Consider the following 27,848-nt stretch of genomic DNA (forward strand, 5'->3'; position numbering starts at 1 on the left):
GTTTAAGCAATGCAGCAGACAGTGTGCCCTCAATAAGTATCAGGCTTTATTATGGGCCTTTAAAAGTCAATTCTACTTTTTACATACAGACAGACTATGCATGTGTGTGCACATCGGTAAAAAGGTACTTGAGCATGTTCAACTTTGTATTTTCAAATAAAACATAAAATAGTTTTTAAATTTCATTTCAAAAGTCCTTCAACGGCCCAAACGAGCCCTAGTGACTAAGTTCTCCTTAATCTCTTTTGCCTGTATTTAAAAAAAAAAAAAGAAAGAAAGAAAAGTTCTGTGACAATGCTCATTTGGTTAAGATTTAAGATTTATGTCATGAAACTCTAAAATCTTTTTTTCCTTTTTTTTTTTTTTTTTTTGGTATGGGACATTGAACCCAGGGCCTCACATGTGCTCGGCAGCGGCTCAGCCACAGAGCCACACCCCAGGGTGCTTTCGTGAGAACTTGGACAATGAGGCCACCTCTTCCACGTCTTGCCAGGCCAGCCTTCTTGGGCATCAGTTATCAAGGTCTCTCCACACAATCAATTGCCAAACACAGGTTTTGAATTTCAGTTGGTTCTTTTTTGTCTTTTTCTCCTTTCCCTACTTTTATAACTTGTACCCAGCTGGAGTCTGGATCTTAAATGCCCTTCAAAGGTCCCTGTGTTAAGGCTTAGTCCTCAGCCTGCAGCACTATTGGAAGTGGCAGAGCTTTTCGGGGGATCTAGTGGGAGGTCTTGGGACACTGGAGGAGAGCCTTCAAAGGTGATTGTGGGACCCCAGTCTCTTCCTGTCTCTCTTTGGTTCCTGCTGATGTGGTGAACAGGCTTCTTTCTCCATGCACTCCTGCCTTGATGTGCTGCCTCTCCACAGGCCCCAAAGCAACAGGGGCTTTGCTGTTGCTCCAAAACTGTGAGCCAAAATAAACCTGTCCTCTTTTTAATTATCCAAGGTATTTTGTTAAAGTATTGGAAAGCTGACTAACACATGGCCCCAGCTTCTCCAGGTCCTCATTTCTTACCATTTCTGCTCCAATGCATGAACTGCTTTTTAGTGCCTGTTATGGTTTGGATGTGAGGTGTTCCCCTAAAGTCCCCATGTTAATGCAGAAAGATGCAGAGGTGAAATGACTATAACATGGGAGCTAGCACCCAATCACCTCACCTGATCTGAAGGGACTGACAGGGTGGTAACTGTAGGCAGGTGAGACATGGTCTGGAAGGGTTCCTCTTCCTTGCCATCCCCTCCCCAGACCCCTCTCTCTCCTTCCTGACCCTCCATGAGCTGAGCACTTCTCCTCTGCCACACTCTTCAGCCATGAGGTTCCACTTCACCCCAGGCCCAAAGCAATGGAATTGGCCAAGCAAGGACAGAACCTCTGAAACCGTGAGCCAAAATAGATTTCTCCTCCCCTCAGTTGTTCTTGTCAGGCATTTTGGTCACAGAAAGAAAAGCTGCCAAGCACCCCTTGGCCTCTCACTCTTCTGGAGGTTTGCCTGTTGCTGATTGAGCTTTAGCTCATCTATGAATGTATGAACGTATCCATCTACGCGTCCCATTCTCTTCTTTCCCTTAGTGACACTCTTGTCTTTCTCCATTGATAGCAGCTTGTTCCAAAGAGGCAACCCCTCCTTATCTCCCCCCACCAAGCACGGTGCCATCCGGGTACCCCTCCTCAATGTTCCATCCTTCCTGCATCCCTCCTGCTTCCCTCCTGCATCCCTCCTCCATCTCTCTTGCATCCCTCCTGCATCCCTCCTCCATCTCTCCTGAATCTCTCCTGCATCCCTCCTGCATCCCTCCTGCATCCTTCCTCCATCAATCCTCCATCCCTCCAGCATCCCTCCTGCATCCCCCTGCATCCCTCCTTCATCTCTTCTGCATCCCTCCTGCATCCCTCCTGCATCCCTCCTCCATCCTTCCTGCATCCTTCCTGCATCCTTCCTCCATCTCTCCTCCATCCTTCCTGCATCCCTCCTGCATCCCTCCTTCATCTCTCCTGCATCCCTCCTGCATCCCTCCTGCATCCCTCCTCCATCCTTCCTGCATCCTTCCTGCATCCTTCCTCAATCCTTCCTGTATCCCTCCTGCATCCCTCCTTCATCTCTTCTGCATCCCTGCTGCATCCCTCCTCCATCCTTCCTGCATCCTTCCTGCATCCCTCCTTCATCTCTCCTGCACCCCTCCTCCATCTCTCCTCCATCCCTCCTGCATCCTTCCTCCATCCCTCCTGCATCCCTCCTTCATCTCTTCTGCATCCCTGCTGCATCCCTCCTTCATCTCTCCTGCATCCCTCCTCCATCTCTCCTCTATCACTCCTGCATCCCTCCTGCATCCCTCCTTCATCTCTTCTGCATCCCTGCTGCATCCCTCTTCCATCCTTCTGCCATCCCTTCTGCATCCCTCCTTCATCTCTCCTGCATCCCTCCTCCATCTCTCCTCTATCACTCCTCCATCCTTCCTGCATCCTTCCTCCATCCTTCCTGTATCCCTCCTGCATCCTTCCTGCATCCCTCCTTCATCTCTCCTGCATCCCTCCTTCATGTCTCCTGCATCCCTCCTCCATCTCTCCTCTATCACTCCTGCATCCCTCCTGCATCCCTCCTGCATCCCTCCTTCATCTCTCCTGCATCCCTCTTCCATCTCCCCTCCATCTCTCCTCCATCCTTCCTCTATCCCTCCTTCATCTCTCCTGCATCCCTCCTGCATCCCTCCTTCATCTCTTCTGCATCCCTGCTGCATCCCTCCTCCATCCTTCCTGCATCCTTCCTCCATCCTTCCTGTATCCCTCCTGCATTCCTTCTGCATCCCTCCTGCATCCCTCCTTCATCTCTCCTGCATCCCTCCTCCATCTCTCCTGCATCCCTCCTCCATCTCTCCTGCATCCCTCCTGCATCCCTCCTGCATCTCTCCTGCATCCCTCCTGCATCCTTCTTCCATCTCTCCTGCATCCTTCCTGTATCCCTCCTGCATCCCTCCTGCATCCCTCCTCCATCTCTCCTCCATCCCTCCTGCATCCCTCCAGCATTCCTCCTGCATCTCTCCTTCATCTCTCCTGCATCCCTCCTCCATCTCTCCTGCATCCTTCCTGCATCCCTCCTTCATCTCTCCTGCATCCCTGCTGCATCCCTCCTCCATTTTTCCTGCATCCTTCCTGCATCCTTCCTCCATCCTTCCTGTATCCCTCCTGCATCCCTTCTCCATCTCTCCTCCATCCCTCCTGCATCCCTCCTGCATTCCTCCTGCATCTCTCCTTCATCTCTCCTGCATCCCTCCTCCATCTCTCCTGCATCCTTCCTGCATCCCTCCTTCATCTCTCCTGCATCCCTGCTGCATCCCTCCTCCATTTTTCCTGCATCCTTCCTGCATCCTTCCTCCATCCTTCCTGTATCCCTCCTGCATCCCTTCTCCATCTCTCCTGCATCCCTCCTGTATCCCTCCTCCATCCTTCGTGCTTCCTCCATCTCTCCTGCATCTTTCTTGCATCCTTCCTACATCCTTTCTACATCCCTCCTGCATCCTTCCTCCATCCTTCCTCCATTCTTCCTCCATCCTTCCTGCATCCCTTCTGCATCCTTCCTCCATCTTTCTTGCATCCTTCCTCCATCCTTCATACATCCTTCCTCCATCTTTCCTGCATTCTTCCTGCATCTTTCCTCCATCCTTCCTCCATCCTGCCCCGCATCCTTCCTGCATCCTTCCCCACAACCCAGGGCTTAGCATCCTGAGTACCTCCCCTGTGTGATCACTATCTTCCAAATTGCCTTCCTGCTGCAGCTGTGGCTGCTCCTCAGCCGTGGCCAGTGCTGGTCTAAAAGACCTGTCCCCTCACTGGCTTGCCTATCTCCCACATTAAGAAGTTGTCATCGTCACGTTCACTTGTCAGCAACATGATGCATGAATCAGATATTTCCTTTTACTCTTTCATCTTGGCAGCACGTAGAATTAGCATCTAATGACACAGAGGCAAAAAGTTAATGGAAATTTAATTGAAAAAACTACCATCCCAGCAGGAATTGAACCCGGTGGCCTTAACAGGAGGTGGATATTTCAGCCATGAGGCTTTGGAGTTTGGTTTAGCATACTTGGATGGAGATAGGTATCACTTTGGTAAACAGATAATTCCCATATTTTCCCAGTATTACTTTGGTCAACAAAATGAGGAAAGGAGTGGATTCCAATTTAAATGTCAGGGCTATCTACTGTAAGGATTCTAGGCTGGGGAGTTTTAATGAAAATAGGGATTTAATTTCCTGTAAATGTTTGAGTTCTTCAACCCTAATATATAGAAAAGATGAATATTTATACAAATGAAATGCGCCTCCCTTTCAGAACAACATTTAGTCAACCATACCCAAAGAAGCTCTGGGGGAATTTTTTTTTTTTTTTTTTTTGAGATTATGAATCACATCTTAGATTTTTCAAGCAGAAATGACAATATCAGAATATTTTTGTCCCTTCCTTCTTTCATACATTTCTCCAGTAGCTTAAGTCATATGAAAAAAATGGGCCTGGTGTACAGTTTTGATCATCCAATATAATAGAAGCCTTCAGGAATTTAAGCCACTCGGCTGTTATGATGTGTTTTTATTTTTTTAAATTAATTTATTAAGCTTAACCCATGTTTTATATCCAAATTAACTTAGAGTTTCCTACCAATCTGCAGTACTTAGGTGGGGTTTGTTGAACAACATCAGAGCATTCCAGAACAGAGTCGAGAGCAAAGTCTATCCTCACCCTTAAAGGACTTTTATTCTTATGCCTAGTTAAGTGACTGTATGCATTACATAATGCAGTCTTATCTACGTTAACCCTCAAAACATTCAAATATGGTAAAAGATTCACAAAAGGAAACCACCTGTTGTAAAAACTATAAGTATAAAAACCCAAGCAAACGACAGGTGAATGGCAGACCTGACCAACCTCTCACACTTAGACAAGCTTTGTATGGCTCACATTCAAAGGTTAAAAAAAATGAAGTTTTCATTTTCAAAGGGCAACAAATAAAAAGTCCTCAAAGTTATTTTCTTAAAACTTATAGTAAAGGTTTATATTCATGATCACTAATGATGGACTTTGAATCTGGTATCTATTATGACCTCAGATATTAGCTAGTGATGCTATGAAATTGTCCTGACTAGGGAGACATCAAAAGAAAATCACACAGAACTTGAAAGCAAATGTCTGCAGTTTCTACGCTCCAAATCATGTCGCTGATGCATCCCAACTGACAAAATTTGACTAAACTCAATGACAAACATACAAGAGTCTCTATTTTTGTGAACGTAAAATTATTTAAGTTATCAAAATAAAAATTAAGTTTCTAAAATACTTTAATTTTATCTTTATTTTGTTATATTGAGAGGTATGCTAAAAAAAATGTACTGACAGAGACATCGGATGGAAAAAATTTCTTGCTCTCTACTCTAGTGAGGATGTGGTAACAGTAATTTTTTTCAGATATCTGGGTCTCTTCATTTTTCCTAAGGACTTTTTTTTAATGGCAATTCCTTGCCTTTATGCACAGCCTATTCATTTGGCTTAAGAGGTTAACAGTCTACGTGGACTCAGGTAGAACTATGTGAACTCCCCATTCCAGTATTTGCTGACTGAGGGACTTTGGAGAATTATTTAATTTCTCTGAGCCCCAGGTGTTTCCATCTGCAAGACAGAAATGACAATACTCATCAATAGATTGAAACTAAGCACCTAAACATTGAGCACAAGGCTTGGGTGCATTGTAGGAGCCCAGCAACGGTGAGCTATGATGTCATCACTCTCACTACTGACAGGCAATCAGCTCAACTGTCTCCTTCTTGCTTTTGATCACTCCTTTCTCACCTGCTGCACAAGGGAGAATATCTGTGCTTTGCGGTGAATTTAAATACTACCTGTGCCATGGAGCTTTCTCTAATTCTGCCCAGGCAGAAGCACCTCTCTCTCCTTCACATGTAAATATCATCTTACCTGCACCCCTATCATCGAGCTCCCAACCTTCTGTCTTGAGTATAACACACGTGGCACATGCACAAATCACTGGTGTGTGTGTCACATTCCGTCCTGCAGAGAGGGCCTTGAGGATGTGGGTCACTTTCTATTCATGTGTTCTTCCCAAAGCATTCAGCATCAAGTCTGTCTTTAGTAACAATCAATAAACATGAGTTGAATTCATTAATTAATATTTCTGTCCAGTCGGTGCAAAATGTCTGCTTACAGGCAAAGACCAGCAATGGGGAGGGTCACTGGGTAATCAATATTTCAGTCTTCATTTCTCCAATCCTATCATGTGTTCCAGTAAAAAAGGTAACACAGTGTTTATCAAGACATAAAAGTAAAACTTCTCTTCTGTCCTCCTTCCTGTCCATTGACTTAGCAACTTAGGGGAAGTCATTATCCATTGTTATGGTTTGGATGTGAGGTATCCCCCAAATCTCACAAGTGAGACAATGCAAGAAAGTTTGGAGGAGAAGTGATTGGGTTATAGCCTTAACCCAATCAGTGAACTAATCCCTGAAGGGATAAAGTAAGTGGTAATTAAAGTGGTAGGGTGTGACTGGAGGAGGTGGGAATTAGGACATGGCTTTGGGGTATATGTATCTGGGGAGTGGACTCTTATTGCTTCCTGATCATCATGTGAGCTGCTTCCTTCTGCCACACTCTTCCACCATGATGTTCTGCCTCGCCTCAAGCCCTGAGGAATGTAACTGGCTGTCTATGGATGGAGACCTCTAAAACTGTGAGCCCTTAAGCAAATTTTTCCTACTCTAAAATTGTGCTGGTCAGGTCATTTAGTCACATCAGTGAAAAAGATGACTGAAACAGAAATTGGTATCAAGAGTGGGGTCATTGCTGTGATTAACCTGACGATGTGGTTAATAAGCATTTGGACCTTTTTGGAATTGGTGGGAGGAATTTCTAGATGTGTGGCAGTACAAGCAGGAAATGCTTTAGATTGTTGTAAGTGGAGATTAAAGGCCAATTCTGGTGGGAGCTCAGAAGACCAGAATGCCAATAGGACCATGGTCAGTGAAGACAGGGCTCAAGAGGGTTCAGAAAAGAACTCTATTGGAATTTGGAGTAGAAGCCATTTGTGTTATGTTCTGGCTGAGAAGTTGTCTTCATTTTGCCCATGTCCTGAGACTTTCTGTGAGAATGATTTTAGAAGCAAAGGACTTCTTAATCTGGCAGAAGAAATGTCTCGGCAGCATAGCATTCAGGCAGTGGCATGGATATTTCTGGTAGTTTTAATCCAAGTTTATTGTGATAATCAGGAGAAAAAAGCAGAGTAGAAAAAGATTTGGTAAAAGTCAACTTGAAAGGTCAGAGTAAAACTAGGGCTAAGGAAGTTGTGATTAGTAAAGACACTACTGCCACTAAAGAAATGCTAAAGACTTTGCCTAGAGACAATGAGAAAGATGGCTTGAGGGCAGCTCAGGAGCTGGCAAGACCACACCCATCTCGAAGTTCAAGGAAGTAAAGGTGAAAATTCTCTTGAGAAGAGACCAGTGGGGCACCCGTCTTGCATAAGGGGGCCTAGGAAGTTTATTCAGTGTGATCTGCCACCCAGACCCTCGCGGCTTCTGCAGCCAGGGTCCTGGAGGCTTGGCTACTGCCCGAGATGGCGGCAGACCCTGGCGTCAACCACATGGTACTGGTTCTGCAGGATTACAAGATACTGGAGTTAGGGGATCATGGAGGCTTCCACCAAGATTTCAGAGGAAGACCTGGGAGGCCAGGCAAAGTACAGCAGGGTTGGAGTCCCTGTGGGCATCCCCTGAGAAGTCAAAGTGTGGAGATATGAGGAGGAAGCTGAGGCTGCAGTGGAGACCCCCAAAATTTAGACATGCCAGTAACATGGGACATCATCTTAGGAAAGCTGCAGAAATCAAGCAGAGACCAGCTAACAGGAAGTCCACTTGAGCTGCAGCAAAAAAAGGCCACAGGGGAGAAGATACACAGCCCTCTGGAGAGGACACCATGAGGCCAAGTATCCCACATGCCAGACATGGAGCTGTAGGACTTGCCTGCCCAGCTGGATCTCAGTCTTGCTTTGGTCCCATCCCTTCTTTCTATGCCTCTAATTTTGTGAATGGAAATGTTACTCTGTACCATTATATACTGGATACTTGTAAATTACACTTAATTTCACAGGAGCTCACAGTGCAAGATTGCCTTGAGCCTCAGAGAAGATTTTGGACTTGAACTTGGAGCAATCTCGAAACGATTGAGACTGTGATGACTTTTGAGGATGGACTAAATGTGTTTTGCATTGTCAGTTGAATGTGAGCTTTTGGGGTCTGGGGGCAGAATGTTATGGTTAGGATGTGAGGTGTCCCCCAAAAGCTCACAAGTGAGACAATGCAAGAAACTTTAGAGTAGAAATGATTGGGTTATAGCCTTAACCCAATCAGTAGATTAATCCCTGAAGGGATTAAGTGAGTGGTAATTGAAGTGGTGGGGTGTGGCTGGAGGAGGTGGGAATTGGGCCATGGCTTTGGGGTATATATTTTATCTGGTGAGTAGAGTCTCTCTGCTTTCTGATCAACTTGTGAGCTGCTTCCCTCTGCCACACTCTTCCACCTGATGTTCTGCCTCACCTCAAGCCCCAAGGAATGGAGCTGCCTATCTATGGACGGAGACCTCTGAAACCTTTAAATAAACTTTTCCTCCTCTATAATGGTGCTGGTTGGGTCATTTAGTCACAGTTGACTAAAAAAGTGAAAAAGCTGACTAAAACACCATCCTGTATATGAGAATCCTTGTCCTTCTAGGAAGCTGAGTCAAACACCTAAGGACTCTTCTGGTTCTAAAATACCATGTCTCATGCCACAAAGCAGCACACTTCCAGAGATGGCATCAAAGTCACCGTGGCATAGCAGGTAGAACTGTAGGGCCCCTGCATCAACGTGGAAAACCATAAATCAGCAAGAAGGTGTATGTGAAGAGCACAGGCCTGGTTAAATCTAAGGGAAGCCCAGGGTCAAACCCGCCAGGCCAAGTACAAGATCCTGAAACCGAGCCTGGAGCATGAAGGGCATCCATCAGCATATAGCAGAAACAAACAAACAAGAACAAGAGCAGAACACGGTCCAAATCAGATAGCTCAGTAGAGGCAAATTTAATATGGGGACCCACCACAGAAGTGTTAGAAGAGCTTTAAAAAATTGGTAAGTATGCGAGGTCATGCATATGTGAATTAGCTTGATTTGGACAGTCCAGAATGTATACATACCTCAAAACATCATGTTTTACACCATGAATATACACGAAGTTTTAGTTGTATAAACCCAAGTGGGACTGTAAACCAGGCCAGAGATTAGCAATAGTAAGAAGCCTCTGCCCCTTCTAAGTGAGGGAATAAAAAGAGCAGGTAATATTACTAGTACCCAGGGCTGGGATGCCCAGGAGGATGGATTGTCCCGCAAGAGCTGGAAGCACAGCTGAGACTCAGTTACCCTCAAGCAGAAAACTAGAGGGAGAAATACCTTGACCTCTCTCTCTGCTGCTTTCCAATGACTCACTGGCCAACCTAGCGAGGAAATACTTGGCAAGGTCGCCTGGGCATTGCTGTGGTCTATTTGGTCATTGCTGTGCACTATAAAACAGCAGGAAAAATGAGAAAAGGATCTGAGAGCAAACAGACAACTAGCCAACCAGGTGGCCTTGGCGCTAGCTTCAGAGATGAGTTTTCCAGAGTTTTCCAGAGTGGACTCCTCCTGGTCTCTGATTTCTCTGACGTTCCTAACCCCAGAGGCTGCCATCCAATCTTCTGGTGAAGTACTGCTGCTTTGGAGTAATGAAAAGGAAATCTCCCAACAAATGCCCAGATAAAATGGGGTTGAGATGGAAAGACCTTGGTAAGGAACACTCATTTATGTGAGTTCCAGAATTCTCCCCTAGATGCTTTGCAAACACGTGCTACACTTGCTCCTGGCTGGTGATTTCCTGGTGCAACGCACACAGACTGGAACAGCAGTCCTGCTTCTCCAAAAGGACTTGGATCTCATGGGCTTAGAAAAGGTAACATCCACTGTAAACTACCAGTTTAGCATGAACAAGAAGAACTCGCTTTCCAATAATACATTGATCTTTCCAACAAAAACATGAAGTTCATCAGTGCACTGTTCCGGTCCTGAGTACTAAAAGGCAACAAGCTTCCCTTTTTCCTTCCCTTTTCTTTTTTGTATATTTCACAATGACACTCATGACTTGGAGCCAGCATCAGTGCAACACACAGCAAAATGAGAGCACAGGCAGACTGAACTCCTACCAATTCCCCTATATCCACAGGGAAGAGGAGGAGAGAGAGACGGAGGGGCATGCACAATGGGGATGAGGAGAAAGAGAAACTGTCCAGTGGTGTGGGCAACTCTACCAACCACTTCACTCAGCAAGCTACTGTCCCGCCTGGAGTAATCAGGAGAGGAGCGACGTGATCGCTCTGCCCTCAGTCAATCCTCACTCTTGCTGATCTCTCCGAGCTTCTTGACGAGATGCTAATGTTCAAAGACATGGCACTGTAAAATTAAAGGCTGTTTATGTAGTTGTGATGACATGCATACTACGGTATATCTTGATAGTGATGGATGACACGTAAACTAGACAAGCTGCGTGAAATGGGCACCAAGACTCACCGTCCATGAGGACGTCCCAACGAAGTCCTCCTGAATGGCATCATTCCCATGTACATACCACGGGACTGAAGATTCAACTGGGATGTTGGCCATGGTGCAGGAATAGGAAGAAAAGAGTTCCACAATCTACTAAAATGAGAGAGAGAGAGAGAGAGAGAGAGAGAGAGAGAGAGAAAGAGAGAGAGAGTCAACAGAGACTGAAAGGCAACTGTCAAACATGGCTGCAGTTGCAGGATTTATCCCCATAAGTCATTTATCTTCATAGACTATCCCAGAACACTCAGCTAGCACTTTGAGATTTTTCCCTATGACTCAACCAGTTACAATCATCCTCCTATATCCTCAGGAGACCCCAGTGAGTGCCTGAAAGCATAAATAGTACCAAACCCTCCACACCCTATACTTTTCCCTTTATATACATATTCATGATCAATTTTAATTCATACATTAGGCATAATGAGATCAATAGCAATAGCTAATAATAAAATAGAGTCATCAGGACAATATTCTGTAATAAAAGCTATATGACTATGATCTTGCTATTTCTCAAAACATTTCACTGTTCTTTCAGCACTTAATGGAAGCACTTTACAGCTTCTCTTTGGTGTATCTGAATTGCAAGCATCACTACCCTGGTGTTTTGGGGCCACAATTAAGTAAAATGAAGGTTACTTTGACACAAGTACTATTATACCACAACGTTGAATCTGATAACTAAGATGGCTACTTGGCGATTAATGGGCAGGTAACTTATACGGTGTGGACACACTGAACAAAAGGATAATTCATGCACCAGAAAGGATGGAGTCAAATGGCTTGAGATTTTTGCCATGCTACTCAGAACAATGCACAATTTGAAACTGATGGACTGTTCAGGTATGGTGGCGCATACCTGTAATCCCAGATTATTGAAAGGCTGAAGCAATAAGATAGCAAGTTTGAGGCTAACCTGGACAAATTAGCAAGAACTTGTCTCAAAACAAATAAAAAGAAAAACAATGAGGATAGTGTTCAATGGTAGAGCACAAGGCCCTGGGATCAAATCCCAGTGTCAAAAAAAAAAAAAGTTTTTTTATTTGCAGAATTTTCCATTTAATATTTTCTGACTGCAGGTGACTATAGATAACTGAAGCCACACATAGGAAGAAAATGCTATACTTCCTTTTCTGTGTCTCAGTTGTCCCTCTCATAAAATGGAAGCATAATGTCTGCCTCTTTCTTATTATCACAAAAGAATAGCCTGGGATTAGATTCAACTACAAGGCAATCCATTCTCCAAAGCTGCATGATTTAACCTTTTAGAGACTCCAAACAGCAGCTAAATTCTTGATTGGAATAACCCATCCTAGGTCAGTTCACCTCAAAGACAGCCAAACTTTGAAGTGTTGGGACAATTTCCAAGAGTGTAAGTGTAACTTTGAACAAAATACATCCAAGTGATACTCTAACTGAATCCAATGAATCAGGAGAAAATTTTTTCCAAGTCTTAATTCAAATTTTAAAAGCTTGGTCTGATCTGTTTCAGTTTCCTAATCACAACAGTGTAATATCCAAAATACATAAACAAACAAACTAAACTGGAAAAATCTTGTATGAGCTCCTGCAGTCTGAAAAGCTACCATTCCTAAGAAACCTGGTTGCATGGACGGCTCCTGACCGTCCCACCTACTGCTGGGCTCCGGCGTACTGCTCTCTACCATGCCAGGTCAGTGCTGAGAAGGAAATAAAACCACAAAGGACCCAAAAGCAAATGTTTCTGCCCAAAGCTAATGTAGCAAATTACATGCAAGATCTAAGTTGCAAGAACCTTTTAAATGGTGCAAGTCTACACAAACACACGGCATTCAGTTTGCCAAGACTTACAAACTAAATTAAATCTCAGTTGCGTTCCACTGGGGGATTTATAGAATGAGTTAAAATGAGTTTCTGCTCTAGGTGGGATGACCGGTTCCCCTGTCCTTTAGGTCAGTCATCTCTCTCTCTCTCTCTGGGCTTCTATTTCCCCGTCTGTGAAGCCAGCAAGCTGCCCTGAGCGCACGGGAACAGTGCAGGCAGGGTGCTCAGAGCTGCATGCGAAACAGGTACTATGATCAGGAAAGTCCCCCACAATGTCTTCTGGAAAGTTCCAGTTACCCTAACCAGGCCACCAGGTCTCACTGCTCAGTCCTTCAACTGCAAAAGGACACAAGGAGGAGCTGAATCCAAGTCCTCTTTCCACCTTGAGCTATGCTGCCTCCGACTGAAGGAAGCTGCCCTTGACACATAGGTGCTTTCTGCCTCATTGCCCGGGTTTGATCTGTTCAGAAAGGCGCCGTTTCCTCATCCTTTTATAGATTCCCAATAGTGGCCTGATTCTTACTGGGAATGCAGCAACACCCAGAGCCGATGCCATTTTGCAGAAGGCCAGATGAGGGACACATTTGCAAACTGCTGCTTTGGAGGGAGTCCTCGCCTGTACGCGCGTTTGAGGCCAAACGGCTGGAAGCGAGCAGACGACTGGACTGCGGGCTGTCTTTGCATTCCGGGTACATCACTGAGCATTCGACCAGATTCTGTTTCCCGCTTCTTTCCTCGAGAAGCATCCTGCATCCCCGAGAAGCAGTGCAGGTGGAACTGAAGAAGCTCATTTAGAGAAAATACGTGTGCGTGTGTGTGTGTGGGGGGGGGGGGGGGGGAGTGACCATGGCAGAGTTACAGAAGGAAGCCTTGGAGTTAATCCACCGCGTCTGGCTTGGCTTTGCCACTCACTCAGCTGGACACCAGGCAGCAGTGGGGGTGAGTCTCTGAACACTGATGGGTGCCATCAATTCTGCATCATTTTCGTTTCTGACTTTATGCTTAGATTTCAAGCTGAATTTTGATGATACCTTTTCATCCCCATCTATTGGTAGGGAGATGAGTCACTGGGAATGATTGATCCCATGTTTTCACAGATCCTACGGCACAGATGTCACCTCGAAAAACCATACTAGTAGACTCTCTTTCTGTGCCTGAGAAGATCAACAGGAAGCTGGCCACCAAGAGAAGGCTCAGTGACCTAATCCAGATTTAAGCACTAGCAATGAGAAGAATCTCTGTGCACACAAAATCTACTGACCAGTCATAACTGGCATCCACACTGACATTTGGGGCTATTGATCAACTTTTTTTTTTTTTTAAATCACTCTAGATCGTGAATGTTTCTGAGAAGGGAGCTGAGGAGATACAGAGACCAAGCAAAGATACTTCTTGCTCCCTGACATAGACCATCACCACGAAATTGGCATTCACAATTTCTCCTCTGACAATGAGTCACTTTTGTAATCTCTACTCTTTTCTGTACTTTCCTAATTTTCTACAATAAGAGTGTTTCTAATAAGCAGGAAGAAGAGAAATGTATCCCTCATTATCTAAATTTATTTGATTGCTAAGTTCTGATAGTGAGTGTTCAGACAGTGAATTTGAAAAGGAAGAAGTCTACTTGGTGCCTGAGTTGCAGAAAACAACAATTGAAATTCCAAGAGCAACAGATGTATCTGACTAAATCTGGCATCTGAGTTCTGAGAGAAAAGATTTGAATGATAAAAGGTTAAAAAGCAAGAGACTATGGAACTTCTCTTTTTTGGGGTGTGCAGGTACCAGGGATTGAACTCAGGGGTACTCAACCACTGAGCCACACCCCCAGCCCTATTTTATATTTTATTTATAGAGAGGATCTCACTGAGTTGCTTAGCACCTAGGTTTTGCTGAGTCTGGCTTTGAACTTGTGATCCTCCCTGCCTCAGCCTCGGGAACTGCTGGGATTACAGGCGTGTTCCAACACATCCAGCGAAGATCCATTTTTAATATCAACCTATGTCCTCCTGGCTATTCTGTCAATGAGGCAAAAATCTGAGATCTACTTAGGTAACTATGAAGCATGACTTCTCAGCCTCAGCCCACCAAATTTTCATTATACTTTAGACAAATCAAATTAGAGAAAAGAAAATCCTGCCCAAACCCCCATGCCCCGTGCCAGGGAACTGAACTTCATTCTACATATAATACTAAAGAGAAAGCATCCTAGCTGTAAATGAGCACAGTGTTGCTAATATACCTCCAGAAAAGGTAGAACCAGAGAGGCAAAATTGCTTTAAATATAGAGAGAAAGGTGAGATGGAATGGGGAAATTTTTTTCCCTTTTATTAATAGCTTCCAACTATCTCTGAGTTTGTTTCCAGCCTGGGCTTATTTTCCCTGGTACATTTCACAGAGGGGAGTTAAGACTTGGATCACGACTCAGGGACCGCGTGGTTTTGACGCGTCCATGGGGCTGGCGGAGCTCACAGTTTCCCATGCCATCATCGGCCGCCACTCTGGGGCCCTGAGGAGTGCTGCCCACTTCTCTCCCAGCTATGGCCACATGACTCAGCGCACAGCAACCCCTGACTCAGCGCCTGTGGGAGGAGACAGCATCAGGGCCAGTGAGAACCTAGAAGAGAAAGATCCCAACCGTCTCAAAGGCCAGCAGAGACTTTCCACATGGCCCCAACACATGGGGGGGAACTCAACTCCTTCTCTCACCATGTTAAAAGTGGCAAAATTAGCAGCTTATGGAAAACACCGGCTCGGTTCTGGTTCACAGGTCTCAGCACTCCACACCCCCAGCCTCAGACCTAAGCCGACATGGTGAGTGAGTCAGTGAAGGACAAGAAAGAAAAGAGACCTGGGGGGAAGGGGCGAGGCTGAGCATGGGACGGGACCGCACGCTAACACGCAAACTCCTCCCAGAGGCTCACAGCAGTTCTCACTTGTGGAAACTTAACTCTCACCTTCACAAGTTCCACCAGAGAGGTGGTGCTGTTCCCATCCTAAGGATGAGAAATCAAGGCTGAAGGGGTCGGTGACTTGCCCAGGACCTCATGATTAGAAGATGATTTAAAATATGGCGCTGTTTCCCAGCTGCCATCCCTGCTCTTTCAACCTCCATAAAACCTTTATCCGAACATTCGCCAAACAGGGGCAATGAATCTGGGCAGAAAACAATGAGAATCCAAAGAAATTTGGAGAACAGCTCATCCTAAGATGGTCTGAGCTCACTCTCTTACCACCGTCATGGCGTTGGTGCTGCTATTGACGACTTGCCTTCCTTAACTAGAGAAGCACCAAAGCCAGTGTTTAATGTTCTGCTTCCTTCCTAAATAATCTCCCTCTGGCTTCCATTATTGTTCTTCCTCTCCGCTCCTTGGCATGTTGGTCTGCAAGATCTCCCCAGGACCTCAGCAGCACCAACTCCACCAGGGTCCCCACCTTCCTGAGCCTGTCACCGCTGTCCCAGCTGTGGGACCAATGCCTTCCTCAGCCGCAGGCTTCGTCCTTCATCCTCAGGACTCCAAATCCTGAACTCTTGAATCCCAAAACACCTAAGGAAGGAAGGGACCCACACCCTCAGATCTGGCCCACCACAAGCTCACACCACCTAGAAACGGCTTGGCCCTGGTGGGACCCCAGTGTTTGTTCCTCCAGCCTCCCCGAGTGCTGTCCCAGCCTGGCTGGTAGAGGGCTTCCCATCCGGTCTTAGGACCCAATGCTGGATGAAGATCCATCTCCTTTGTCCGAGTAGCCAGAGGCCTTCTGTCAGCTTCAGCCTCAAGTCCCCCTTCGCCTACTCCCCAGCCCTGCCTCCTGCCTCTTCCCTCATGGGTCCCGTGTGAAGACTCATCCCCCTGCATTCTTCCCTCCTCAGTCAACCCTGCTGTTTGCTTCCTCCTCTGAGGTCCGGAAGCTCTCCTTGTTTGTATCATTCGTTTGCTTTTAAGGTCCATCGCCAAGTATTCCTTATCATTTTTCCTTTGAATCTTCTATTATTTTAAATTGAGCAAACAACAGTCTGGCTTATCTCTTTTTATGCACATATCCCGTCTACCCGACCAGATTGGGTGTCCTCCAAGGCTCTGTCCTTTGCCATCTGCTCATCTCACTCTCCACAGACTCCCTTGGAGAGATTTCATCCACTAGCATAATGCCACGCATCTCTGCATTGTCTTGCCACCAAACCCTGTTCAGGTGCCACCGACCTTGAGGTCCTTCCTTCTCCTTATCAATCCAAAGACCCCCTCTCAAGGCTGCCTCAAATGCTCCAGAAAATATGGTCGGTGAGTATCTGCTCCTTCTCCCCTGTCCACACAGGCATTTGAATGCTTATGTAACAGTTGCCTTACTGTGTCTGAGTTCCCTAACTATAGTGGGAGCTTCCTGAGGACAGCGACCAGGTCCTCAGCCTTGGGTCCCCTAGCCCAGTGCTAGGTATCCTGAGGGGTTTCTTCATCACCCCCTACCTGCATGTATTCTAGATTTTTAAGAGTTAAGGCGTGATTTTTAGTTTCAACTATGGCACAATTAACTAAGGTCATAACAGCTCTAAGCTGAGCAAATACTAGAGCCAAAAATGAGCAAATTCTAAATGCTCAGAGTGCAGGCTGTGTGTGTTTAAGAGTCCCCCTTCACAAGGCACCAAGTTCAATGACAGTGCAGACCCCGCCCCCCCCCAACATCACAAGGCTGTCCTGTTTCATTATTTGAGAGCAGAAACACAACACCTTGAAAGAGCTGCCCAGATCAGGAATTCAGCCCTCATTTTCCTCAGTGGAAAGTCGCATGTGGCCAAGCAAAGCCGACCTGATGAAAGCCAGTGTGTTCAGCTTCCTTTCAAATCAGCAGCCCTAATTGCCACTAGCATTTAACATGGCACCAATCACACCTGCGTTCTGGGGCCAAGAACATGGGCCAGCTCAGCACCTTCTGAAACCCGGGTGGCTGAGGTCCAAGGCAAACAAGACTGAACAGATGGATCCCAGCAGCGAGGACCCAGCAGCAGCCGCCGTAATCCAGGGGCTCACCCACAATCCAACGGGGCAGGGCGCAGCCTGCAACGCCCCTGGTTCAGGGTCGATGCAGCCTTCAGCCCTGTGAAGCTGGGTCTCCAGCAATTGCTAATGGTACGAAATTCTTCTCTCACTTCTTCCTGGCCTGAAAACATGGCTCCTGGATTCGAGAGCCAGGCCCCATCTTACATTTAAGGTGTGGCAATCCACCCTCGGAGACACAGACTCCACACAGATGACAACAGAAAGCCAACAACCCACGTTCCCTGGCTCTTCTTAATGAATTAAGCTCAGAGGAGCAGGTAACCTCTTGAGGTTTTCCAGTATTCTAATGAGACAGATCATTGATGCCTGTCAGATCAAAAGCCATCAGAGTGGAAATTGAAGATAAAGTTGAGCAGCTTCTAAATTACCTTACAGGTTCCCCCACCACCCCAGGTCCAACAATAGGTACTTGGATAAAGAACCAGAGGGGTCGAGGTGGACATTGCCAATCCCGATGACTCTCGCACGTGTGGAAAGCACGTGTAGGCTTTTCCTGTGAGGCCGGCATCCTGGTTAGAATCTTCCTGCAGCACCAGACTTGGTCTGAAGCAGTTTTAATCCACAGAATTTGAAACTTGGATTCATTTATTCATTCAACAGATACTTGTCAAGCACGTTCCACATGCCAGACACTGTTACAACATCTGGGAGGCAGCGTTCACTAAGGTAGAAAAAGCCTGCTCTCTCTGGGAGCTTATGCTTTAGTCTGAGGAGAGAGGAAATTAACTAATAAGTAAGCATATAAACTATCAGGTGAGACTATGGTTTGGATCTTGATTGTCCCCCAAGGCAATGTGTTAAAGGCTTTGTCCCAGCTGGTGGCACTATTGGGAGATATGGAACCTTTAGGAAGTGGAGCCTGGTGGAAGGAAGTTAGGTCACTGGGGGTGTGCCATCAAAGGGGATATTGGGACCTAGCCCCTCCTCCTCCTCTCTCTTTGCTTCCCTACTGGCAGGAGGTGAACAGCTTCTTCCACCACACACTCCTGCCATGATGTGCAGCCTGGTCACAGGCCCAAAAGCAGTAAGGCCCAAAAACCATGAACTGAAACCTCTAAAACCATCAAAGAAAATAAGACCATCCTCCTTATAAGTTGATTATCTCAGGTATTTTGTTACAGTAACAGAAAACTGCTAATTCAGAAGGTAACAGCTGCTATAGAGAAAATGAGGCAGATTAAGGACAGGAATTGCCCAGGGGTGGAGAAATATGGATTATGTAGGGTGTTCATGGAAAGTCTCATAAAAGAGGTAACATTTCAGGGAGACCCAAAGTAGGAAAACCAGAAGAAAAGCCACAGAATTGTAGGGCAGTTTCTCAGGCAAAGGGATGGCAAAGGCTGAAGCCCTGAGGTGGGAGAGGGGTTGGCGAATAGCAAGGGGCCAGGGGGCTAGAAGACAACGAGCAAGGGGGAGTGGGGAGAGTGGAAGGTGCTCGAACAGGAGAAGTGGAGAGCAGCCAGGTCAGGTATGACCTTAAGCACTTTAGCTTTGAATCAGTACCCTAAATAGAGCCCAGTCAGGAGACTGAGCCACACCAGTTATTTCAATAGGGCTAATTTAATACAAAGAATTGTCACCTAGGAATCAAGACACCACCCAGGTTACTGAAAGGGTAAAAAAAGAACTCCAGGGTATCTTGGGGTCAGCAACTGCGGGATGCTACCTCCATCCTCAGGGCTGGTGGAAAAAGGGGAAGATGTGGGATTGTCAAAACACAGAAGTTTGGAAGAGGGCTCCCTGAGGCTGAAGCCCAGACCTCCAAGAGGGGCTAATGGTAGCTGGTGCCAGGGCCCTGCAGAGGCAGGATGAGGCTGCTCCACAGGGTGGGGAAAGCTACTCGGGGGACTGAACTGCAGCTGCAGGAGAGCCTGCCACTGCCAGGTGCCAACCTGGCTCAGAATGCGGTGACTAGGAATAAGATCAAGAGTCCAAGACACATGGGTTTGAATCCCGGCTGTACCAACAGGAAAGCCACAGGAGACAGAAGAGGAAGGAACGAACCCTCCCCCGACCGGCAGCAGCGCTCCCTCTGGCGCCCCCTACTGGCCGGGCCCCGCAGTGAGCCCACTGACCAAGGAGGAATGAGGTTTTCAGGGGCGCAACCCCAGCAACATAAAACAAGTATGGAAGGGCAGATATGGAGCCGGGAGGCAGTAAGTTAATGACTAACACCCTCTGAGCACGACAAGAGCGTTCCGAAGGGTTTAGAACAGAGGAGTGACACAGGCTGACTCGCGCTGACAGCCTGGAGGAGGGTGGGTATGAGGAGGTGGTTCAATCTGGCTACAGGGGTCCCCTTGGATTTGCTGATGAAGTACATGTGGACGTAAAAGAAAGAGAGGAGTCAAAGGTGACTCCCACACTGAGAGGTGAGTAAGTGAATGGAGGATGACTGAGCGGGGGTGGGGCGCTCTGGGTGGGGTGAGGTTTGAGGCCCCTGTTGGCAGCTCAAGTGAGGACTCCGGTACACAGCGGCCCTCCTGAGCCTGGGAGGGTCTGGGTGAGAGACTGGCTCACGGTCTAGGTGGATTTTAAAGCCACATGATTGGATGAGATCCACGTGGTTCAGAGTACACAATGGCTAGGAATAAGAGCTGGGGTCCAAAAGATGGAGATCTGAATCCCAATCGAACCAGTGCTAGGTTCACCCAGATAGGTCCTCACCACTCTCTGCCTGGACACCCCCCATCCTGACTACATTAGTCCTATGTGCAGACACATAAGGAACCCCCTCACATTAGTGCCTGACATGATTTCTTAAAAAATGGGCATTATTCCAGCTGGGAATAGCTTAGTGGTACAATGCTTGCCTAGCCTGTGCAAAGCCTTGGGTTATTATTATTAGTCAAAGATAACCAGAGCCCAGGCTCAGAAGACCTAAAAGCAAGGAGAACTGAATTGTACTCAAATGACAATTTATTCATTGCAGGAGAAGATACAGAGCATCTTATGTAAAATAGGCTTATAAACCAGGTCTTTGAACCGATGTGGCTTTCCTTTTATTAACACATTCATTTTAAGTACTCTCTAGACATGAACCTGTAGCGAGATTGCTCTTAGCTCTCATGCTGGAGAAGGCGGGAGGGAGCATGTCTGTCCTGTTCAGTGAGAACACAGAGGACAAGGGACACTGAGACGGAAGCCAGAGCACCTGCTGCTGTGTCTGGGGACTGTGACGGGAGAACTGACCACCAGCATGGATGATGAACAGACACATCCACAAAAGGACCCTTCAAGGTCATCGCCAGCAAATCCTTTAAAATACCAAAACTAAGTTTGTAGGGCAAGCCCAAAATGGGAGCAGAGTCCTTGCCTCAGGAACAACCACTGGGACATCCGTGTTGCCTGTCATGCATGTGCTGGGTGAGCCACAGATGAATCAGGAATGAGCACTGCATGGTGACAGCTCGGGGGCCCCCACGCACCAGGCACCACCCGCGCCAAGTCGGCCTGGGAACCGAGCCCCAGCCTCCATTAATGGCTCATCTCTTATTAAGCAAGCCCCCATCAGGCAGGCCTTTCTTTCCAAGAGCTCAGTTGCAGGGTTATATAAGGCTCCACTGTATTCCTGGCCCCAGCAGGGAGCCCAGCTGGCCGTGCAGGGCGCTCCCTTCCCAGGGACTGGGTCAGTCCAGGAAACCGAACCACAAATCACAGATCACAGGCACTGAGTGAGAGGCTGGGCGCCCCCGCCCCCACCACCCAGCTGCTCTCCCAAGGGCACTGTGCACTCTGCTGCCTGAGCCCCTTCTCTCCAGGTCAGGGTGAGGGACCTTTTAAGTAAGCCTCTCCATGGTCCCCTTGTTGGGTGTCAAAGCTCCTCACATCATTCTGTTGACCGCAGCCTTTTCCCACACGAGTGTCCAGGACTTTCACAATATAAAAAACTCCACTGTCCAAAGATTCTATTCCAAACAGCTGTTCCTGGACCCTCGGAGAGATCCATCTAGAACAGTGAGTCTCAACCCTGGCTGCACACTGCAGTCTCCAGGAGAGACTCGCGAGTTGCCAATGCCCAGTCTCCACCCCAGCTGACTGAATCAGCATCTCTGGACACAGGCCAGACATCAATATTTTTTTAAAAAGTTCTTCGACTGTTTTGACTGTGCAATTTAGAACTTACCATTCTAGACTATTAATTCTTTCCAAGATGATAAAGCCATCGCTCATCCTTAAGACTGTCATTCTAAGAATGCAGCATACATGATAGTTGCTGTATGTCTGTCCTTTCATCCTTTCTTCCCTCCTTCCTTCCTTCTCTGACAGCAATGGATGGGACAGAGGACATCACTCACCTAGGCTCTGAGATCAGCCTCAGTGAACCCACATCCCACATAATACTTTCATTAAAATCAGAACCACTGCACGACCCCCCCCAAGGAAATCGCTACTGGAGCCCAGGACACTGAAAAGCTGAGGAAAGTCTCCAAGAGAGGCAAAGACTGCTGCAAAGGCTGATGGGAAGACAAGGAAATGCCTTCCCTCTCTGGAGAATCCATCAGACAGAGGTCTGTGTTGTGCTTCATTGTGCTTTTTAAACTCCTGCTTTGTTCAGCTCTTTGAATGGCCCCTGGTCCACAGTGACATCTTCCCAGGGATGGCCAAATGATGATAATGAATATAGGAGACACATCTTGTATGAAAAACCAGGCTTCACTTTTCTGCCAATGATGAGTTCAAAAGACATCACCAGAGGTGGTTGACCTAGGCACTGCAGCTATTCAGAAAATGATCAAGCTGAGCCTGAGAACTGGCAAGTCTGCTTTCCTTCCTGTACCTCTGTTTCCCGACCTGTCACACAGACTCGGTGAATTTGGACATCTGAGCTCCACTCGGGTACAGAGGCTTGGTTTTCGGCCTCTGCACACTCCCAAGCTCCAGCACGTGCTTGGCATCCCCTCCCCCTTGTCTTATTCTTTCCCGAAAGCTTCTATTATCAATCACGGCATGAGGTAAATTTTCAAATCAGCAGTCAGGGTTTTTAAGCTGCGTGACTCCTATTACAGGCAAAGGCAGCAGGTGACCAACACCAAGGCCAGCTCAGAACCTGCTCGCGCTTCCTTGCTCCGCGCTTCTTCCTTCATTTTCCTCGGCCCGGATGGAGCCTGGGTTTTAACAAAGCCTTCACTGAGGACTCACCTACCTTTCACAGAGGGCCCAAGGGAACGAGGAAGTGGAGACAATGAATGGAGGAGAAAGAGGAAGGAGAGCGGATTTGGAGGGTATTTTTCTCGGGCTTTTTGTACATCCACCAGCAGGCTCCACGAGGGACAGACTGTGTTGAGATTGAGTCTCTCTCTCTCTCCATCACTCTTGCTTCACGTTTCCCAATTATCGCAGTGTCCGTAAGGGATGCCTTCTCCACTCTCTGGCCACCCCTCTGCAGTCCCTGATGGCATATTCCAGCAGCCTGGGGCCATCTTGGCTCTGCCTTCCTGTCCACAAGAGAGGCTCCATCTGCCTTCCTCAACTCTGGCCTCCTGAGTCTTCAGGTCACCCAGCCGTCTGGCCTGCACAGTCGCTCATGCTGTGCCTTAGGGATCTGACCCCATCTTCATCCCCAGACACTGCCTTTCATTTGGCATGGGTAGATGCAGGCAGACATTTCTGTCCCCGGGAGGTCTGGGTGCCCTAGACAAAAACACCTCTGATCACAAAGCTTCCTCTTTAATTTCAGCCCATTTGAGGGACTTCCTCTCCCAGCATGCCCTCTGCCCCTGGCTTCCACACCCTCACAGACTGTCCCTGCGTTGTGTCACATTGATCCCTTCCTGCATTCAACACCATTCCTACATAATGATTGACAAGCATCAGAGAGGGGAGCAAGAAGCGAGATTCACGCCCTGCACAAATAAAGGACCTGTGACTCACATTATCCAATTCCAGTTCCTCTCAGCCGACCCACCATGCCGGAGGGCGCGGCTTTGTCTTTTTCGCCTGCGCGCCTCCAGCCCAGCCCCAGCAACCTTGCTCCTCCAGGATTCCCTGCAGAAGTCAAACCTTCCTTCCATTATGTAGAGTACTTCGGCTCAAACTTGTAGCCACAACTGCTCCACACAATGATGGCCTGCCCTTTCCAAGGCCCACAGCCTTTCTCTGAGGAACCAACTCGTCGAGGACACTTCCTTATTCAAAGTCGCCATCTTCTACTGGCGTCCTGCCTCCATCGGCTCATCTGATGGGAGAAGCCACACCCAAGTCAGCCACCAGCTGGCGGTGGCCTCCAACAAGAGGCGGCAGGGGAGCCTGCCTGGGAGGGAGCCTCACCACCATGTAGGAAGCAAGCAGGTCCACCCGCCTCCTCCCTCAGGGGACAGTCCCTCCAGCGGCAGGAGCTGAAGCAGCTGTGAAGGCAGCAGGTAAGCCAGGAGACATCAAAGCAGAGGCAGTGAGCCAAAGCCAGAGGCCTAGAAGGCACAGGGAAGCAAAGTCGGAGCTTCTGAAAAGAGGAGGGAGAGGTGGCCGTAGGGAGAGGTGACAGAGCAGGGGAAAGACCCCTCAAGGTGATCTGGAGTGAAAGCAGGCACAGGTTCCCAGCAGGCATTAGTCAGTCGGTGGAGACCCTGGTATCCAGCTGGCTCACCTCCCAGTGTGCACACAATCAACCCCATTGTATCAGGTCCCTGAGGCTCAGGCCCCTGCTGTGGGCAGACTCCACAAGCCTGTGTCAGAGTGCTGGCCAGCTCCCCCACCCCCTGCCCTTTGGGGCAGAGATCTGTCTTACTCAGGTCCCTGTTCCCATTCACAGCCTCTGCCATAGTCAAGGCTCAGAGTTTGATTTCCTCCCTACCCAGTCCTCAATATTATGCTCTGACATCAGCTGATTGCCCACGAGTCCTCATATAGTTTCAAAGATAGGTGCCCAAGTACAAGATCCTCAGCTCACACCCTTCAGGACAACAAACTGCAAAGGAAGATCTGTAGACCAGGACAACCACATGGGCCCATGGGAACAAAACCCAACAAGAACTACTGAGACTCCCTCCCCACCTGGGCTGCCTTCCCACCTTTGCAGCAGCAAAGCAGAGAGCTGAGGGGCCCGTGGATTTCTCCTTCGTTCAGATTAAACGTAAACTGAAAGAACATAACTCAAAAGTCCTCAAGTACGAATTACACCATTCAAGGAAGAGTTTTCTAGTTCCATCGTGGACATTCTCCACAAAAAACAACTGCAGGGGAGTTGATACTTTAAGCCTCTGAGAGGGGAAAAAAACGAGTCCATGGGAGCTGCCCAACAAGGAGGAGAAAGCCCCTGCAACCAGCAAGGGAGACCCTTTGCTCAGCATGGCCAACGTCAAAGAAGAGATGTGTGCCTTCACCTCCTGCCAGAAATGGCTGCATATTGAAAGGATAGCATTCAGCTATTTCCTCTGCAGGAAATCCTTCTGTCTTTTCTGGCTGAAAATTTTTCACTCAGATGATAACCAGTATTTGAATATCATGTATGCCAGTTTATTTCATGGGACATTTATACATATAATAGTCTCAGTGTCACAAACCCAGATTATTACATTAGGATTAAAGTTTCCAGGCCTCCTTATTCCACCTTCTTGCCTTGCTTACCATTAACTAGGGAGGTCTAGTAAATCATCTATAATGGAACCCAACCACAGGCTCTGAAAACCTGAGAAAAGAGGCACAACTCCTTACACCCCACCTCACGTCCTTTCTGACCCAGCAACCAACCCAAATGGATTCACACCAATATGGCGCCATGCACACGCCAACATATCAGGTATATACCACTCCTCTCTTTCTCGCTTAGGAAAGTATATCAGCATGGAAGAGTCTAAGGACAGCCATATTACAGAAGTTCACTCTGAAATATGTTGTAAGCATCAACAAAGTAAATCATCTGAAACCTCAATGACAATTTTGTTAACAAATTTCTTTTCCTATCTAGTGTGGACATCATGGTTGGGAACACTGATTTCTTATACATAGCCTAGAAGACTTACCACTCAAGTCATTGACATCTGACATCTGAGCAAAAAAGAATAAATACTAGTATTGGCTGACTCATAGAAATCCATGCACTTTAGAGAGAATCAGGACAACTGTGTTTTTCCCAGGACATGCTCACCAAAAGCCCACAACCTTCAGCGATAGCAACTCAACAAAGGTTCTATCACCTTCTAAGCAAAGGAGATAAAACACAGAGCAATTTGATCATCATTATGGATGATTTTTATTCTTCCATTGTAGTTTTATATATTTTCTACTGAAAATGAACCTCCATTTCCTTTTTAATGGGATAGTATTTAAAATGTTAAATAAACATCTAAAATATTCTCAATAACAAGAGTGAAAAGCCCCAAAATCCAAGGAGCTCCTAGAAGATATTGACTCACCCAGAGATTAATGCAAGAATATATGTATGGCAATGAGGAGAAAGAGCACTTTTAAAAGACTTCTTAGGAAAAACATCAATTGCTATTCCTTTTTTACTGAATGATATGATCCATGTTGTAGCAAAGCTCTCACTTTCTCAACCAAATAATTGATACACACCTCTACCTAAGTGCCTGTAATCTGAGACATGACCACCAGGATCTGGTCAAGGCAGCTATCAGCTAAATTCCTAGAAGCAAAAGGCACTGATCTCTATAAAAAGCAAGTCCTAGAACTGAAAATGGAAATTGATCAAAGGCACAGAGCCACTCAACAGTAGCAAAATCTATTTGATTGTAGAGAAAATAAGAGTTTTTGCAGTTCTGAATTTGGGCTATTTCTCTCCCATGGTCTGGGCAGCAGTTGACTTAAGATCAGGGGTTGTGGCTCAGTGGTAGAGTACTTGCCTAGCATGTGTGAGGAACTGGGTTTGCTCCTCAGCACCACATTAAAGAAAAGAAATGAATAAATAAACAAAATTAATGTAAGATCAGGGTTTTTTAAAATGCTGATCTGAAGGTTCAGAGGCCCATTGGCCAGCTTTTCCCTATATTCCCACATTTCTGGTTCTGGAAGGTGTGACAGCCAGGATAGAGGGGCAGGGGGGCAGGAAAGGAAAGGGATAGCTACATGGGGACTGTCGGTCATGTGCAGAAGGAACAACAAAAATCAAGAGAACAGAAAAGGAAAAAGAAGTGGATTAAAACAAAGCCAAGGAGATCTAGCATTCTCTCATTGGCGAAGTTGGGGAAATGAGGAGGGTTGGCCTTCCGATGCCTCAGGAGTGGGGACAGTGATTCACCAAAGTCAGAGGGCGAGAGGGACCCCTCCCCTCGGTGACCAGACTTCACACTGAAAACACAGCGCGGAACTTGGGCAGGCAGAGTTGGCAGAGGTTTGCACGACACAGCTGGGGAAGCCTCCACCACCTCTCTCAGTCTTCGTCCTGTCAAAAGACAAATGTCTCTTTTATGTAAGGATCAAACAGTGTCTACGGCAGTAACATAAGCAAAAACTTCAGTGACATTGATTTTGCATGTTACTAGAGTTGCTTCTGAAGAGGAACCCCCACGACCGCCAGAGTTTGTGAACCTAAAAACTGCGATTGTACAGCTCACTTAGCAACCACAGAGAGGCCAACGGGAACAAACTCATCCAGCCTCTCTGACAGCGTCAGTTGACACTTCAATTACCTGATAAATGCAGCGATGTTTTCCTCGCTGGGCAGGGAGACTTCAAAAAAGCTTACCCTTTTTCCTCTTCAGCTACTGCTAACCTTCCACGTCTGCTTTCGTGGCTAAGTCTGGACGGAAAAGTTACTATGATCACATGAATGAAATTCAAAAGGAGTCCCAGATCTAAATTCAAGTCCTGACTCCACTATTTACCAGCAACATGACCTTGGGCAAATTAACCAGACTCTTTGAACTTCAGTTTCCTCATCTGTAAAACAGAAGTTGCTAGGAGAAATTAAATAATCTGAAACTGTTTGGAACACAGATGTCATGATGATTGTTGTCATGCCGATAAGAATAAGTAAATAAGGATTCAGTTTACCTAAGATTTGACGTGAGAAGTGCATGTCTTCTCACCGAAACGCATACTGCCTCTTGACCATGATTATTAGTAGCCAACCGGTCATTAGCTTTATGCAAAAATGTTCTGCTCATATGACACGGAAAGATTCTCAAGGGAAACTTAGTGTTTAATCTGATAACATCGTCCTCCCAATATACACAAAGAAATAATACCTAAATTTTGTATATCTCAAAACTAATTATGGGTGATTAACATGATGGTAATGTTAACAATGAAAAAAACACACCATGGTCCACACCCGAACTTACTCATAGGTTTTGATTTTGGTGTCTTTGTTTTGCCAATTTAAAGATGGCGGCAGATGGCTCTGCTCCATACATATTTCTACAATTGGAGTCCT

General features: G+C 46.8%; 1 long non-coding RNA gene across 1 annotated transcript in view; it reads right to left on the minus strand.

Moving 5' to 3' along the window:
• LOC306665491 overlaps positions 1 to 27,280 on the minus strand; it is a 73,574-nt gene extending 46,294 nt beyond the window's left edge. The window contains exons 1-2 of the long non-coding RNA XR_013765042.1: positions 27,103 to 27,280; positions 10,629 to 10,757 (exon numbers count right to left, since the gene is read on the minus strand). This is a non-coding gene — a long non-coding RNA (uncharacterized lncRNA). The remainder of the gene's footprint in view (positions 1 to 10,628; positions 10,758 to 27,102) is intronic.
• Positions 27,281 to 27,848: the final 568 nt, after the last annotated feature.

Source organism: Sciurus vulgaris (assembly GCF_902686455.1).
Source record: "Sciurus vulgaris genome assembly, chromosome: 7".
Classification (NCBI taxonomy): domain Eukaryota; kingdom Metazoa; phylum Chordata; class Mammalia; order Rodentia; family Sciuridae; genus Sciurus; species Sciurus vulgaris.